The sequence below is a fragment of the Salmo salar genome, chromosome ssa11 (assembly GCF_905237065.1).
Source record: "Salmo salar chromosome ssa11, Ssal_v3.1, whole genome shotgun sequence".
Taxonomy (NCBI): domain Eukaryota; kingdom Metazoa; phylum Chordata; class Actinopteri; order Salmoniformes; family Salmonidae; genus Salmo; species Salmo salar.
The window spans coordinates 62,498,898-62,511,440 of record NC_059452.1 but is presented as its reverse complement, the minus strand read 5'-3'; positions in this window follow the sequence as shown (position 1 = coordinate 62,511,440).

The window sequence follows — 12,543 nt, the reverse complement described above, 5'->3', positions numbered from 1 at the left end:
CAAAGGTGAGTGCTGCATTTAGCTGTCTTCTGGGTTTTGGTGACATTATATGCTGGCTTGAAAAATGGGTGTCTGATTATTTCTGGCTTGGTACTCTGCTGACATAATCTAATGTTTTGCTTTCGTTGTAAAGCCTTTTTGAAATCGGACAGTGTGGTTAGATTAACGAGAGTCTTGTCTTTAAATAGCTGTAAAATAGTCATATGTTTGAGAAATTGAAGTAATAGGATTTTTAAGGTTTTGAAAATCGCGCCACAGGCTGGCAGTGGCTGTTACGTAGGTGGGACGCAAGCGTCCCACCTAGCCCATAGAGGATAAGGCATATCCTTAATAAAATATATTTTCATGGCTAATTGTGCATGCCTCTCATTTTCCACTTAATATGCAATATAGTTATACCTATGGCTTGCATAACCAACTCAGTGCCCTTGTTGTTAGTGTCCTACCTAAGAGTTGAAGGTTGGACAGTTCGATCACTGGTTGGCACTCAAGATAGATTGAGATTGATTGGGGGTAAGGTCCTGTGATAGACTAGCGTCCTATTCAGGGGGTGTACTTGTACATCAAGCTGCCTCACATTACAGAAACAGGAGATATGCTCCTGCTCCTATGAGCCGTTGTGGCTCACACAAGCTAAGGCTCATGCAAAGCTACCCTCTTACTTACTTTGGCTTACAGCTTTAACAGTATTGAGTCAAGGAATAGCTTTACTGCTCAATAAAATCTGGTGTCACTGTACTGAAGAGGCAGAGCAAGCATGTGGGGTTCTTATCTCCTGTTGGGATAACCTATGGTGCCATGACATATGTAATAAACCAGCAGTTTTTGTAAATACTCTCCCACCAAGGACGCACTCAAAGACTAATGGCCAAAGGGGTCCTTTTCACTCTCACATACAGTCACTGTATCAACAAATATATATGTGTATATATATATCTACAGTGCCTTGCAAAAGTATTCATCCCCCTTGGCATTTTTCCTATTTTGTTGCATTACAACCTGTAATTTAAATTGATTTCTATTTGGATTTTATGTAATGGAAATAGTCCAAATTGGTGAAGGGAAATGAATAAAATAACTTGTTTAAAAAAAATAGAAAAATAGAAAACAGAAAAGTGGTGCATGCATATGTATTCACCCCCTTTGCTATGAAGCCCCTAAATAAGATCTGGTGCAACCAATTACCTTCAGAGGTCACATAATTAGTTAAATGAAGTCCACCTGTGCAATCTAAGCGTCACATGATCTGTCACATGATCTCAGTATGTATACACCTGTTCTGAAAGGCCCCAGAGTCTGCAACAACACTAAGCAAGGTGCACCACCAAGCAAGCGGCACCATGAAGACCAAGGAGCTCTCCAAACAGGTCAGGGACAAAGTTGTGGAGAAGTACAGATCAGGGTTGGGTTATGAAAAATATCAGAAACTTTGAACATCCCTCGGAGCACCATTAAATCCATTATTAAATAATGGAAAGAATATGGCACCACAACAAACCTGCCAAGAGAGGGCCGCCCACCAAAACTCATGGACCAGGCAAGGAGGGCATTAATCAGAGAGGAAACAAAGAGACCAAAGATAACCCTGAAGATGCTGCAATGCTCCACAGCGGAGATTGGAGTATCTGTCCATAGGACCACTTAGGCCACAGAGCTGGGCTTTATGGAAGAGTTGCCAGAAAAGTCCATTGGTTAAAGAAAAAAAGAAGCAAACACGTTTGGTGTTCGCCAAATGGTATGTGGGAGTCTCCTCAAACATATGGAAGAAGGTACTCTGGTCAGATGAGACTAAAATTGCGCTTTTTTGCCATCAAGGAAAATGCTATGTCTGGCGCAAACCCAACACCTCTCATCACTCCGAGAATACCATCCTCACAGTGAAGCATGGTGATGGCAGCATCATGCTGTGGGGATGTTTTTCATCGGCAGGGACTGGGAAACTGGTCAGAATGGAAGGAATGATGGATTGGGCTAAATACAGGGAAATTCTTGAGGGAAACCTGTTTCAGTCTTCCAGACATTTGAGACTGGGACGGAGGTTCACCTTCCAGCAGGACAATGAACCTAAGCATACTGCTAAAGCAACACTTGAGTGGTTTAAGGGGAAACATTTAAATGTCTTGGAATGGCCTAGTCAAAGCCCAGACCTCAATCCAATTGAGAATCTGTGGTGTGACTTAAAGATTGCTGTTCACCAGTGGAACCCATCCAACTTGAAGGAGCTGGAGCAGTTTTGCCTTGAAGAATGGGCAAAAATCCCAGTGGCTAGATGTGCCACGCTTATAGAGACATACCCCAAGATACTTGCAGCTGTAATTGCTGCAAAAGGTGGCTCTACAAAGTATTGACTTTGGGGGGGTGAATAGTTATGCACGCTCAAGTTTTCAGGTTTATTGTCTTATTTCTTGTTTCACAAAAAAAAAACATTTTGCATCTTCAAAGTGATAGGCATGCTGTGTAAATCAAATGATACAAACCCCCCAAAAAATCTATTTTAATTCCAGGTTGTAAGGCAACAAAATAGGACCACTTGGGACTGGTTACTTGAAAAAAATTAAAACATTTTTATCAGGTTTTCAAGTTTTTCTTTAAGAAGATTAGTCTATCCACATTATCTGCAGTGAGCAGAGCTCGGCTTGCTGTGACAATGTCAGCTGCTGTGGAGAATAGCCTCTCGCTAGGGACAGAGGTCCCAGGCACAGCACCTTGCTAACATGGCAACATGAGGGTATATTAACTCTTTGGTCTTCCACCATGTAAGTTGATCAGCATCCAGGAGAATACAGTCCACTTCCCTGTATGAGGTCACTTCCTCCTCTATGACCTTGACCATTGACTTGGTTCCCTGCTCCTGGGTCATGAACAACTCCCCTAAAAGCTCAGCCATGGCAGACTTATTTTCTGGAGGAGAACCCTTGTCGTTTGCCGTCTCTGGAGAGAGGTTTGGCTCTTGTGGTAGCTGTGGCTTGACCCTGCAGAATTCAATTAGATGAAAATGACTATCTCTGAAGTGGCTTTAAAAATATGATTTGTTGTTAGAAATATATATCAGACACTATTATAACAATTACAATTATTACTTTATAATTAATTGTTAAATCACTAAGTAATAAAATAATAAATGCCACATTGACAAAATAAATACAATACCTGTTGTATATTGGTCACAATCTCTGCTGTGTAGACTCAGACGAGCAGCAGCATCCAGGTGGAGCAGGGACTTGAACTGGGGGTCCAAAGCGGTGCTCTTGTGTAAGAAGTATTGGACACCAGGGTCAGCATATCTAGGCTCCAGGTTAACTCTGATAGCAGTCTTGACATCCCTTACTGTGGATTCATCTTCATCAGATGCCACCATTGCTTTCAGGATCATTGTTTTCATAGGCAGGACCATGGAAACTGATGCTGAATGCTCTCAATGCATATCAGTGTTGTGACCGTTTTGAGAGGTTTGAACACTGCTAGTCTTATGTCATTTTCAGACAAAGTCACTATCTTTGACATTCTTCCTCACAGCTTGATCAGTCAGTGTAGAATACACCGCAACTTTCTGCTCAAGGTATCGCTCAACCATGTCATGGCTTGAATTCCATCTAGTAGGGACATCTTGGATTAGTTTGTGGTTTGGCAGCTCCAGCATCTCCTGTTTTGTCTTGAAAACATGTGCAGCAGTTGTGCTTTTATGAAAGAAGGATACCACCTTCCTGATCTTTGCTAGGAGGCAAGAGATTGGATTCACTGACATTGCTTTTTGAGATGCTAGATTAATAACGTGAGCAAAGTAACCTATCTGTGATCCAATCCAACGAGTGCAACTGCATTTACAATATTTCTAGCGTTGTCAGTGGTCACAGGAATCGTTACATTATCCCAACCTCCACACTGCAACTATTTCCCGTAGCTCTTCCCCCAAGTTTGCAATGGTGTGACTACTCTCAAGGGGACGTGTTTGAAGGACATGGCTTTTTATCTCCCACTCTGCCGTAATGAAATGAGCCGTTACAGTAAGGTAGCTCTCTGTAGCTCTAGACGTCCAACTGTCTGTTAGAGCAACAGACCCCATTTCTGACAACTCGCTCTCAAGTTGTTCTTTTGTTTTTTGTTTAATTAAGGCAGGTATCAATGTCTGGGGAAAATGTGTACAGGAAGGAATAATGAAGCGCGGCTTGACCACTTTAAACATGTTTCTGAACCCCACATTCTCTACCACAGAGAAGGGTCTCATATCTTCCGCTATTAATTTTTCTGTCACTGCATTGATTTATTTTGCCCTATCGGAGTCAGCTGCATATTGTTGCCTGAAGGCTGTGGGGAGTAGTGGTTGCCGATTGGTTGCCGTTTAATTTTTTTGCCTAGTCCCACCGATTGGCACTTTGGGTTGATGTCGGCGCAAATGAGTAGTCATGTTACTCATATTGCCACTCGAATAGGCTATCGGCAATGAACAGAGCCTACATGTTGACGTTTTATCCACCACTCGTTGGCAATCCCCGTTATAGTTCACAGGGAAACCGAAATGTTCCCAGACGGCAGACCTCAATGATACTGGGGCGTCTTCCAGTTCTGGCTCGCCAATGCTTGCCATGTTGCTTCTTTGCATTTAGCTAACTGATAATTCCTTCATAAGCTAATTGCTGCTACGACTAACTAATGAGCGGAGCTGCATACAGCTACGAGACAAAACAACTTTTTTTTAAGACAAGTTTATTACTATGTGGATATTTTTCCCACGTAAAGTTATATGCCATTGTTTTATTCAATAATATTTTTTTACAATGAGATATATAAACCCAGCAAACAAAGAAAAGCCCTCTCACTGTCAACTGCGTTTATTTTCAGCAAACTTAACATGTGTAAATATTTGTATGAACATAACAAGATTCAACAACTGAGACATAAACTGAACAAGTTCCACAGAAATGTGACTAACATAAATGGAATAATGTGTCCCTGAACAAAGGGGGGTCAAAATCAAAAGTAACAGTCAGTATCTGGTGTGGCCACCAGCTGCATTAAGTACTGCAGTGCATCTCCTCTTCATAGACTGCACCAGATTTGCCTGTTCTTGCTGTGAGATGTTACCCCACTCTTCCACCAAGGCACCTGCAAGTTCCCGGACATTTCTGGGGGAAATGGCCCTAGCCCTCACCCTCCGATCGAACAGGTCCCAGACATGGTCAATGGGATTGAGATCCGGGCTCTTCGCTGGCCATGGCAGAACACTGACATTTCTGTCTTGCACGAAATCATGCACAGAACGAGCAGTATGGCTGGTGGCATTGTCATGCTGGAGGGTCATGTTAGGATGAGCCTGCAGGAAGGATACCCCATGAGGGAGGAGGAAGTCTTCCCTGTAACGCACAGTGTTGAGATTGCCTGCAATGACAACAAGCTCAGTCCGATGATGCTGTGACACACCGCCCCAGACCATGATGGACCATCCAGCTCCAAATCGATCCCGCTCCAAAGCACAGGCCTCGGTGTAATGCTTATTCCTTTGACGATAAACTAAAATCCGCCCATCACCCCTGGTGAGACAAAACCGTGACTCTTCAGTGAAAAGCCCTTTCTGCCCGTCCTGTCTGGTCCAGTGACGGTGGGTTTGTGCCCATAGGCGATGTTGTTGCCGGTGATGTCTGGTGAGGACCTGCCTTACAACAGGCCTACAAGTCCTCAGTCCAACATCTCTTAGCCTATTGTGGACAGTCTGAGCACTGATGGAGGGATTGTGGGTTCCTGGTGTAACTCGGGCAGTTGTTGTTGCCATCCTGTACCTGTCCCGCAGGTGTGATGTTCGGATGTACTGATCCTGTGCAGGTGTTGTTACACGTGGTCTGCCACTGGTAGGACAATCAGCTGTCTGTCCTGTCTACCTGTAGCGCTGTCTTAGGTGTCTCACAGTACAGACATTGCAATTTATTACACTGGCCACATCTATAGTCCTCATGCCTCCTTGCAGCATGACTAAAGCATGTTCACGCAGAGGAGCAAGGACCCTGGGCATCTTTCTTTTGGTGTTTTTCAGAGTCAGTATAAAGGTCTCTTTAGTGTCCTAAGTTTTAATAACTGTGACCTTAATTGCCTACCGTCTGTAAGCTGTTAGTGTCTTAATGACCGTACCACAGGTGCATGTTTATTAATTGTTCATGGTTCATTGAAAAAGCTTGGGAAACAGTGTTTAAACCCTTTACAATGAAGATCTGTGAAGTTTTGGGGATTTTTACGAATTATCTTTGAAAGACAGGGTCCTGAAAAAGGGACGTTTCCTTTTTTGCTGAGTTTATGTGTATATATTTTCCTAGCTATAATATATGATGAATGTATTCTTCAGTGCGCAGTGCGTACCAAACTGTGCACCGTGGACCCTGTATCGAACGGTTCAATACGAATACATGTACCGCTTCACTGCTAATATATATATATATAATTTGTTACACCAGAATGATTTTAGTTGGTTATTTCCATCTACTCATCTCTTAAAATGTGTTGACTTGCCTCTCAGCATAGCCAGCTAGCAAGTTAGTTAACATGTCTCAGCTAGCTAGCTAGCTAGCTAGCTAGCTACATATACTAGCCATCATTGCTAGTAGTTTGCAGCAAGCACCTTGCCCGATCTGTCTCCCCGTGTCTTCCCCCGTGAACTTCTTGCTCACTGGCTTGCCTAGCCAGCATAGCAAAGATGATCTGAGTGATTCAGTATATAGTACAGCTTCACCAATTTCTCTCTGATAGTGATGTGCAATTCGCGAAAGCGTCATTATTTTTGAACGACTCTTTTTACCAACTCGAGAGTCGTGAATAGTTTTTCTGAGTGACTCATTCATTTTAGTTGTTTGTTTGACCTCCTACAGCAGGATTAATACACGCTCTTCCGGCTCAACGGCTCCAGAGACATGCTCTGACCATCAAGTGTCTGTAATATGCACGCAGGGAAATAGATCATGAGCATAGAGAAGAAAAAACATGTTTAGAACTGATAATTGATCGCATGGTGCAAGAGTGAATGCAAACAATTGATTATTGAATGTTATCGATGAACACAGCTTTGTAGAACCAAAACATACACAGCCTCTGCTCAACACACCTGAACTCGAGAACGAATTGTTTGGGGGGCTGCAGTTCGCGATAAGCCCGCTATGGTGAACGACATGTTAACGAGAGGCTTGTAGAATCATGACTCTTTCGAGTTTTCAGTTCATTGTTCACCGGTAGAAGGTCATGCGTGTTCTGGGCATTACTGACTCATTACTGACATTTAATTTTTAAATGTGTCAGTGTTGTACTGGATAGTACCATGGAAATGCAATATTAAACACACTGCTATTTCTTTTGAAATTGGCAGGCATTATGCATAGTCAATGATGAAAATGATACTTTGAATTTTGTCACAAAAAATGCATACCCACTTAGCAAAAGCAATTGCAAACATATTATTGATTTATCATCTGCCCATAAGAAATTTAAGATTGAATTAAGTCACTCATAGATTTCCATAGCTGGAAGCATTTTCCAGTTCCCGTAAAGTGTGCCTAGGCAATGGTTGTAAATAAGTTGAGTTTCTCCTAACACTGTCCATATGAGAAGGAAATAGACAACGAGACAGCAGAATCTAGCCAATTTTGTTTGGTTAAACCCGGACGACACTGGGACAATTGTGTGCCGCCTCATGGGTCTCGCGGTCGCAGCCGGCAGCGTCACAGCCCGGGATCGAACCTGGGTCTGTAGTGACTCCTCAAGCACTGAGATACAGTGCCTTAGACCGTGGCACCACTCAGGAGGCCCACCATAAGGATTTTTATTGAATTAACACCACTGCACTGATTTAGCATAGGCTACATTTTCTATTAATTTGACATTGTGCCACAAACATGCATAATGCTGGTGTAACCCATTTGGATGTGCATAATACTGCTACAATATAGATGTCATCATTACGCCTTATCTAGCTCAGCTCATATAATCTAGGTAGTACTTGTGTAGTAGTCAACAACAGAAATAAACACAGATTTTTCAACCATTTGTGGGTGTGTGTCTGTGTGTTTGCACATTTACATTTACGTCATTTAGCAGACGCTCTTATCCAGAGCGACTTACAAATTGGTGCATTCACCTTATGATATAAAGTGGAACAACCACTTTACAATAGTACATCTATATCTTTTTTTGGGGGGGTAGAAGGATTACTTTATCCTATCCCAAGTATTCCTTAAATAGGTGGGGTTTCAGGTGTCTCCGGAAGGTGGTGATTGACTCCGATCTCCTGGCGTCGTGAGGGAGCTTGTTCTACCATTGGGGTGCCAGAGCAGCGAACAGTTTTGATTGAGCTGAGCGGGAACTGTGCTTCCGCAGAGGTAGGGAGGCGAGCAGGCGAGAAGTGGATAAACGCAGTGCCCTTCTTTGGGTGTAGGGACTGATCAGAGCCTGAAGGTACGGAGGTGCCGTTCCCCTCACAGCTCCGTAGGCAAGCACCATGGTCTTGTAGCAGATGCGAGCTTCAACTGGAAGCCAGTGGAGTGTGCGGAGGAGCGGCGTGATGTGCGAGAACTTGGGAAGGTTGAACACCAGATGGGCTGCGGCATTCTGGATGAGTTGTAAGGGTTTAATGGCACAGGCAGGGAGCCCCGCCAGCAGCGAGTTGCAATAATCCAGACGGGAGATGACAAGTGCCTGGATTAGGACCTGCGCCGCTTCCTGTGTAAGGCAGGGTCGTACTCTGCGAATGTTGTAGAGCATGAACATACAGGATCGGGTCACCGCCTTGATGTTAGCTGAGAATGACAGGGTGTTGTCCAGGGTCACGCCAAGGATCTTAGCACTCTGTGAGGAGGACACAATGGAGTTGTCAACCATGATGGCGAGATCATGGATCGGGCAGTCCTTCCCCGGGAGGAAGAGCAGCTCCGTCTTGCCGAGGTTCAGCTTGAGGTGGTGATCCGTCATCCACACTGATATGTCTGCCAGACATGCAGAGATGCGATTCGCCACCTGGTTATCAGAAGGGGGAAAGGAGAAGATTAATTGTGTGTTGTCTGCGTAGCAATGATAGGAGAGACCATGTGAGGATATGACAGAGCCAAGTGACTTGGTGTATAGCGAGAATAGGAGAGGGCCTAGAACTGAGCCCTGGGGGACACCAGTGGTGAGAGCACGTGGTGCGGAGACGGATTCCCGCCACGCCACCTGGTAGGAGCAACCTGTCAGGTAGGACGCAATCCAAGAGTGAGCCGCGCCGGAGATGCCCAACTCGGAGAGGGTGGAGAGGAGGATCTGATGGTTCACAGTATCAAAGGCAGCAGATAGGTCTAGAAGGATGAGAGCAGAGGAGAGAGAGTTAGCTTTAGCAGTGCGGAGAGCCTCCGTGACACAGAAAAGAGCGGTCTCAGTTGAATGGCCAGTCTTGAAACCTGACTGATTTGGATCAAGAAGCACAATGTTGCACACTGCATGATAGTTCATATGAATTAAAAGAAAAACATTAACCTGTAATGTTTTGTCATTTATGGAATGAAGTAAAGTGCAAATGATGGCACAGGCAGACCACACTATTCAGCACTATACCAGTGTAATATAATTGTTTTATTGTTATTACAATCTTATTGTGAACCAGTAGTGTAGCCAGAAATTTGTTGGTGGGTGGGCCTGCAGAAATGTGTGTGGACCCCAACCTCATGCTATTCCACACATTGAGGCTGAGAGAAAATATTGCATTTTTAAAGCTAATTAAAGCGAAACTATACATTTGAAGTTGGAAGTTGTCACGAGTGTCGTAGGGATTGGACCAAAACGCAGCGGAAACGTGTAAACTCATCTTCTTATTTTATTAACCTCTCTAGGGTAGGTGGCACCAAATTGTCCCACCTACGTAACAGCCAGTGTAATCCCGTGGCTCGTTATTCAAAAACCTCAAAAATGCAAAAACTTCAATTTTTCAAACATATGACTATTTTACACCATTTTAAAGACAAGACTCTCGTTAATCTAACCACACTGTCCGATTTCAAAAAGGCTTTACAACGAAAGCAAAACATTAGATTATGTCAGCAGAGTACCCAGCCAGAAATAATTAGACACCCATTTTTCAAGCTAGCATATAATGTCACATAAACCCAAACCACAGCTAAATGCAGCACTAACCTTTGATGATCTTCATCAGATGACAATCCTAGGACATTATGTTATACAATACATGCATGTTTTGTTCAATCAAGTTCATATTTATACCAAAAACCAGCTTTTTACATTAGCATGTGACTAGCATGTGACTAGCATTCCCACCGAACACTGCCAGTGAATTTACTAAATTACTCACGATAAACGTTCACAAAAAGCATAACAATTATTTTAAGAATTATAGATACAGAACTCCTCTATGCACTCGATATGTCCGATTTTAAAATAGCTTTTCAGTGAAAGCACATTTTGCAATATTCTCAGTAGATAGCCCGGCATCACAGGGCTAGCTATTTAGACACCCAGCAAATGTAGCACTCACCAAAGTCAGATTTACTATAAGAAAAATGTTATTACCTTTGCTGTCTTCGTCAGAATTCACTCCCAGGACTTCTACTTCAATAACAAATGTTGGTTTGGTTCAAAATAATCCATAGTTATATCCAAACAGTGGCGTTTTGTTCGTGCGTTCAAGACACTATCCGAAAGGGTAAATAAGGGTGACGAGCATGGCGCAATTCGTGACAAAAAAATTCTAAATATTCCATTACCGTACTTCGAAGCATGTCAACCGCTGTTTAAAATCAATTTTTATGCAATTTTTCTGATATAAAAGCGATAATATTCCGACCGGGAATCTGCGTTTAGGTAAACAGACGAAAGAAAATAAAGCATTCGGTCGACTCGGGCACACGCCTAAGCCCATAGTACTCTGATCGGCCACTTGCCAAAAGCGATAATGTGTTTCAGCCAGAGGCTGCCTCGATATCGTTCAGCTTTTTCCCGGGCTCTGAGAGCCTATGGGAGCCGTAGGAAGTGTCACGTTAGAGCAAAGATCCTCAGTCTTCAATAAAAAGAGCCAAGATGAAACACAACTTCTCAGACAGGCCACTACCTGCATGGAATCTTCTCAGGTTTGGGCCTGCCATTTGAGTTCTGTTATACTCACAGACACCATTCAAACAGTTTTAGAAACTTTAGGGTGTTTTCTATCCAAAGACAATAATTATATGCATATTCTAGTTACTGGGCAGGAGTAGTAACCAGATTAAATCGGGTATGTTTTTTTATCCGGCCGTGTCAATACTGCCCGCTAGCCCTAACAGGTTAAAGAAGGAAAACAAAAGAAACACGTATACAAAAACAACAAACGACAGTCAGGTGCACGAACACAAAACAGGAAATAACTACCCACAAATCCCATAGAAAAAACACCCCTCTTAAATAGGACCTTCAATTAGAAGCAGCTGCTTCCAATTGAAGGTCAACCCAATAAACACCACATAGAAATAGACATACTAGAACTAACATAGAAATAGACTAACAAAGAACATGGCCCAACAAACCCTGAAAAACTCTAAACAAACACCCCCTGCCACGCACTGACCAAACTACAATAACAAACAACCTATTTTACTGGTCAGGACATGACAGTACCCCCTGAGACACAAAAAATAAAAAAAAAAATAATTAAGGGGGGGGGGCAGATTTGCTACACCCCCTAATTTTATCAACAAATTTATTATATTTTACTCCGAGCCGACTCTGGGAGCTCTGGACTGGAGGGTGACTCTGGGACCTCCAGACTGGAGGGCGACTCTGGGACCTCCGGACTGGAGGGCAACTCTGGGAGCTCTGGTTCCGGACTGGAGGGCGACTCTGGGAGCTCCGGTTCCGGACTGGAGGGCGACTCTGGGAGCTCCGGTTCCAGACTTTGGGCCGTCTCTGCCAGCTCCGGACTGTGGGCCTTCTCTGCCGGCTCCGGACTGTGGGCCGTCTCTGCCGGCTCCGGACTGTGGGCCGTCTCCGCCGGCTCCGGACTGTGGGCCGTCTCCGCCGGCTCCGGACTGTGGGCCGTCGCCGCCGGCTCCGGACTGTGGGCCGTCGCCGCCGGCTCCGGACTGTGGGCCGTCGCCGCCGGCTCCGGACTGTGGGCCGTCTCCGCCGGCTCCGGACTGTGGGCCGTCTCCGCCGGCTCCGGACTGTGGGCCGTCTCTGCAGGCTTCGAACTGTGGGCCATCTCTAGATGGGGCACTGTCGCCGGAAGCTCTGGACGGGGCAATGTTGCCGAACACTCTGGACGGGGCACTGTTGCCAGACACTCTGGACGGGGCACTGTTGCCGGACACTCTGGACGGGGCACTGTTGCTGGACACTCTGAACAGGGCACTGTTGCCGGAAGCTCTGGACGGGGACTGCGCACTGAAGGCCTAATGCGTGGGGCTGGCTTAGGAGGCGCCAGACTAGGGACACGCACCACAGGGCTAGTGCGAGGAGCAGGAGCAGGACGAGCTGGACTGGGCTGACGCACTGGAGGCCTGGTGCGTGGGGCTGGCTTTGGAGGCGCCAGACTAGAAAGACGCACCTCAAGGC